This window comes from Borostomias antarcticus (assembly GCF_949987555.1).
Source record: "Borostomias antarcticus genome assembly, chromosome: 2".
Lineage (NCBI taxonomy): Eukaryota > Metazoa > Chordata > Actinopteri > Stomiiformes > Stomiidae > Borostomias > Borostomias antarcticus.
The window spans coordinates 27115297-27121699 of record NC_140235.1 but is presented as its reverse complement, the minus strand read 5'-3'; positions in this window follow the sequence as shown (position 1 = coordinate 27121699).

The window sequence follows — 6403 nt, the reverse complement described above, 5'->3', positions numbered from 1 at the left end:
CTCCCGTCAGGCGCGCTGGGCCCTGTACCTCGGACGGTTTAATTTCCACATCACTTACCGTCCGGGGTCCAAGAACACCAAGGCTGACGCACTGTCTCGGCTTTATGCGGCAGGGGAGGATCTTACCACTCCGGACACTATTCTTCCCGCCTCCCGGGTGATCGGGGTGGTCACCATGAACGTCGAGGCAGTGGTCAGGAGGGCCCAGCGCACCCAACCCGACCCCCGGACTGGCCCGCCCAACCGGCTGTTCGTCCCGGCTGCCGTCCGGACCCGTGTCCTCCAGTGGGGACATGCGAGCCGGTTTGCCTGCCACCCGGGTTCCCACCGTACGCTGTCTTTCCTACGCCGGCGGTTCTGGTGGCCCTCCATGGCAGCGGACGTCAGAGAGTTCGTCTCCGCCTGCACCACCTGCGTCCGCAGCAAGGCATCCCACCAGCCGCCGGCTGGCCTGTTGCGACCCCTTCCTGTGCCCAGTCGTCCGTGGTCACACATCGCTCTGGACTTCGTGACCGGTCTCCCTCCCTCCCGGGGAAACACCACCATCCTCACCATTGTGGACCGGTTTTCGAAGTCTGTGCGCCTCGTGGCCCTACCCAAGCTCCCCACCTCGATGGAGACGGCGGAGCTGCTGACTGAGCACGTCTTTCGGCTCTACGGTCTGCCCCAGGATGTGGTGTCTGACCGTGGACCCCAGTTCACGTCTCAGGTATGGAGGGCATTCTGTGCGGGGATTGGGGCCACGGTCAGTCTCTCTTCTGGTTACCATCCACAGACCAACGGCCAGGCGGAGAGAGCCAACCAGAGCCTGGAGTCAGCCCTCCGGTGCATGTCCTCCCTTCACGCTTCCTCCTGGAGTCAGGACCTGCCCTGGGTCGAGTACTCACTGAACGCCATGGTCAGCGAGTCCACCGGCATGTCACCCTTCAAGTGCTCCCTGGGGTTCCAACCTCCCCTGTTCCTGCTCCAGGAGGCCGAGGCGTCGGTGCCGTCAGTCCAGGCTCATCTCCGCCGGTGCCAGGGGGTCTGGTCCGCAGTGCGGTCCGCCCTGCTCCGCGCTACGGCGCGCGCCTCCCGCGGTGCCAACCGGCGGCGTGTCCCGGCCCCGGTGTACCAGGTCGGTCAACGGGTTTACCTCTCCACTGCTGACCTGCCCCTCCACGTCTCCTCCAGGAAGCTGGCGTCGAGGTTCATCGGGCTCTACCTCATCGACCGGGTCGTCAACCCCGTTGCTGTCCGGTTGGTTCTCCCCGCCTCCCTTCGCCGGGTCCATCCGGTTTTCCATGTGTCTCGGGTCAAGCCCGTCGTCACCAGCGCCCTCGTGCCACCGGCTCCCGCGCCGCCCCCTCCGCAGCTGGTGGATGGCCACCCTCAGTGGGCGGTGAGGCGGCTGCTGAAGGTCCGCCGCCAGGGCCGCGGGTTCCAATACCTGGTCGACTGGGTGGGGTATGGCCCGGAGGAACGGAGCTGGGTTCCTCGGTCCCAGATCATGACCCCTGTTCTCCTCCGCGACTTCTACCGGGCCCATCCTGATGCCCCCGGTCGGTCGCCAGGTGGCTCCCGCTTGGGGGGGGGTCCTGTTACGGCGGCACCACCGCGCGCATTCCCCTCCGCTCCTCCGAGCTTGCCGGTGGCCCGACGCAACGTGCGTCGGTCCGGCTCTACCCCGCGGCGTTCGGGGTCTCCCGAATTCCCGCCTCCTGAGAGTATTCCTGAGACGCCCAGCACCTCAGCACGCGCACAGCGCGCGCTCCAACGCCACAGGTGAAGGCAATCGTGGTGATTAGTGAACGCGCTTACGGCTGAGTGCTGCGCACCGGGTCCCAATCATCATCATCGCCTGCCTACAAGAACCCTGGTTTTCTCCATGCTCATCGCCAGAACTTCCAATAGAATTCCTGTGGCAAGTACCCTAGCCAGCGTAGCCTACCTTGTTGATTGCTGTCCGTATCTCTGTTTTTGCTTATCCATTTTTTCTCGTTCCGTTTTACTTTCCCTCCAGACCCAGTGTGCAGTGCTCGGCTTGCCTGCTATCACCACCCCTGGACTGAAACACGGATTCCCTGACCCCCCTTCTGGATATGGACTTTGACTACGGATTACGGATATTGGACATTGTTTGCTGATCGCCTGACCCCTGCCTGTTTATCGTTTTTGACCTTGCCTACTGGACTTATTTATTTATTATTAAACCGCCCTTTGGGCTTTGCATTTTTCTCTGCCTCCGGTGTCGTGCGTTTGGGTCCAAATCCAACCCAGTCATAACACCTACCCCGGGACTGTTTTAGCATCTCTTTTTGGGAGAGGTATATGAAATAATATTAAGACAATTTCCATATACAAAATATAAACAAATGTCATCTCCTTTTTAGCTTCCCTTGCCTTTTTTGTACTAACCTTTGAAATCTCCATTTAAAAATTCGTTCACCAGGTCCAGAGCTATATTCCCCCCCGGCCTTCCCTGGATGTTGGCCACCCGGTTCCAGATCATGTCTTGTTGTAAGTTAACTGGGAGATGACCGTTTACCCCTGAAAATGAATAGAGATTTAAAACATGTAAATAATGTTCCTGGTTTTAGTTGATTCTTTCTGGTTCTAGTCTGTTTAATTTTAAAACTAACCAATTAGCATCTTGTGGCCAATGGCAAAGTATTTGAAGTGCCTTTTTTGCCAAAAGTTGACCATGTCCATCTTCCAGCAGTTTATCATTGCTGGTCCATCACCCTCTCGCACGCAGTCCCGGCGGGTCAGATGGGAGAGTCCCTCCCACATGACTGCCTTGGTGTAGTTCTGGACATGGTCCTCTCCCTCTGATCCCAAACTGCACTCCTGACAGCAAAACCAATTGTCTGCAGGACATGACAGTCCAGACAGAAGTGTATACAATACAATACAATGACATTAGCAACAGATAGTGTATAATTCATGACCAATCAAAATACTGAGTAACTGAATAACTATGTTATTAGATGATCGGAGACCATGTTTACCTTCAGTGTGTGGAAGAGCGGGCAAGCACTTCACATGGTACCACTCAAAACGCAGGCAGCTCTCACCTCGGTGACACTGAACCATGTCACCTCCTTGCCTTTCATGGCAAACACAGTAAATGTAGGTTCCATCATTTAGGCATTGGTCACTACAAAACCAATCCCCATCGGGCACAAGCTCCAGTGCAGCACAGGACATGTGGTACCACCCTGCCTTGCATTTAGCGCTGCAACAGCGCACCATCAAGTCATCTTTCTCTGTTGTCATGAAAAAAAAAAGTGTTCCTCATTAGCTTTAAATTAGTAATTACAGTTTAAGTTACTGCAATTTCTGTGATAGATCAATATATTTCAGTGATAGTATATTACTTATTTGCACATTGAACCATCTGTACAGGTTAACAAAGGTACAGTAGAGAAGGGTATTAACACAATAATAATAATAATAATTGATCCAATGCCAATTGTGATAAAGATAACTTTGAATACCTTCAAGACAACTACAATATGGGATTGTAGAGATGTTATTTTCTGTTGCTGCCGCTGCAGCACACTGGATGTCATCGATGTCAGGTGGCATCCAGCAGAACTCCACAACCTGGAGTGCAAGGTTATGCAGCCACTCTAGTTTGTCCTCTGCTTCTTCATAGCCAGGTGGGACCTGCTCCACCTTCTCCAACCCGCACAATGTAGCTGCCTGCAGTGTGCAGCATGCTGCTGTTGAAAACTTAAAGAATATGTATTATATATTAGGAGATGTGGTAATGTTCCCAGTTCCCTGAAGTGGTAAAGTACAAAAAAAAAGATTTAACAAACTCACTGCTAAATATTCTCATTTTCAATATATCTACTCAAAGAACTACCTCAATCATGTCCCATGCATGTTGCACGTTGTCTTTGACATCTTTCTTCAACCCCCTGTGATTGAAAAATGTCTTCAGTTGAGACAGTGTTCCTCTGGCAGCCTCACTCTTTGTCGAAAGCAGCATGTTGAATGTGTCCTAGAATATGATATATATTGGGGAAAAATATATTAACAATGAAAAAACAACAGTTCTGCATTATTGCAGAAAAATCCCATTCAAATAATTATTTTAGTGATCACCTGCATTAGGAGGATTTCTTTGTGGAATTCTTGGGGAGAGGCCACCAGTCCCTCCAGTCTCCCTATAGATGTCCTTCCATTGACCCTGGCTTGGTGGCAGTGGTCCATCCTCTCTATACTTAGCCCGTCTCCTCCGCAAAGAAGAGGCACTGATTTGCCATTTTTCAGTGGCACATAGCTATGGAGATGGTCCATGATTTCCAGCACCCCAACCTTGGAACTCGGGTTCGCAGAGATAACTCCCAGATTTACCTATGAATAACATTCCATAACACTTTTATAACAACCATTTTAAAAAGGATTATTTCAGAAATATTGTTACACATATTAGTAACCAGGATCATATTCTGCAGTATTTTAACATGACAAATTAGAATGAAATACAAACACTCACGATAGTGCTTCTCTGTCTCATTTCAAGGGAGTATTTGTGTGGGATGTGGCGGACAACATCTCCCTTGATGTCCCGCAGCGCCACAAGGTTGTCCACCAAGATTCTCATCACTATGATGGTCATCCTCTCCTTGAACAAGGTGAACACCTGAAATTATATGTATTCTCATTAATGTTGGATTAACAGAGTGCATACAGTATAGTGGAAATAAAGATTACATACATTTTATTAATTTACTATTTAGATTATCACACAGTCTTAACCCGGTTACAATTTTGTTTTTGTGCACCTCAGCAGTGGGCAGCAACGTCACTGGGGAGATTTCCACAGCCTTCTTTGCAGGCCCATCCAAATGGCGAAAATCCACCTTGTTCTGGTGAGCAAATAACAATGCCCAAAGGAGGAATGTATTGGCATGCTCCTTGGTGTGGTGTTGACTATGCACAGTAATCTGTAGGACAGAATTACATTACTCAAATCAGTAATGTCTGTAGACTAATGTTGAAATACTGCACATAAAACTCATGTGGTACTATTACACTCATCAATAACATAACGTATAATTTAATCTATAGCAACGCATTAATAAATTTAATGTTCATAATATATAAGGATGGTATTTTCAATTACTTGAACATTATCCCAGCAGTGAGTAGGAGATGCTGTCTTTGTCATTCTGTGTGCTGTATGTGAGCCGTTTCCTGCAGGTGATGATTTCGGTCTTCTGAATGAATAACACAATACCAAGACAAGACAATCAAATAATGAAATAGTTGTAATACATGTAGTTAGATTGCATTTTCTAATGTATTCGTAAATATTTTTTACTAAATGACTGTTACAGAATCTGAAATGGGAGTGTTAGATGAAAAACATTAGATAATACCTCAACTCTGGTTTTCCATTCCAGGATTTATCGATCATGGCCACCACGAATCCTGTCTACATGGCCTCGTGCAGATTTCTTGGACTGACATGAACCAAGAGCATTCAGCAGGGAGAACACCTTCACGGAACACCCTTGTCTCCAGAGCTCAACTCCAACACAGGCCTGGATAAAGTTGACCCTAGATACGCAGGCTGTGAACAGGATCACAGAGAGCACCATCCCCATCCTTTTGTTGATGACCTGTTGGGCCTCTTCCTCTGTTGGGAACCTTTATATTACAAACAAATATTAATTGCAGGTACCATTTGCTACAGTAGCCTATGCAGTCACAAATGCAGCTCTATCACATTGAGGAAAGAAACATTTCTATAATCTTACCTTGCATTTGCCTTGATACCCGGGAACTTGTGTGTCCTAATTGTTTATGCCAAAGGGAACATGGCCTTTAAACAGCCCATGGTCACGGGTGCTTTTTCAACCCCCCAGGCCAGTGTGGTATCCCAGGAAAACGCTCTGATGTTGTCCTGTGTGGGCTTCATCCGCAGTGGCCCACTGCTGTCTCGCAGCATTTCCTTTCTCTGGCAATTGATTATTTAAAAAAAAAAAAACATTCTTATAACAAATCCCAAATAATTATAATACAAATTGAAAAGTAATATTGGGCAACAGGACTAACTGCTATATTTTCAATTCACTATAGTTACATTATTAAAGTTAGAATCTGAGGGCTCACCTCCTGCACTATTGCCTGAGACACTGCCTTCATCATGGCGTCCTTGACTTTATTTATTTGAAGAAGGACTCGGAACCCTTGTAAATACTTCTTCTTTTGTAGAAAGCTCAAACCTTTGGCCAAGACACCAAGTCCTCTACATGGCTGTTCTCTTGAGCCTTTCACCCTTTTGGCATATGGTGATTTACTCGGGGTCGTGGCTGGGGTTTTTATTGGTGTCTGTTTGGGGCTGATTGTAGATTTGGCCAAGATCCTCCTCCTCTTCATGCACTTCTTTTTTGTGTTGGCTTTA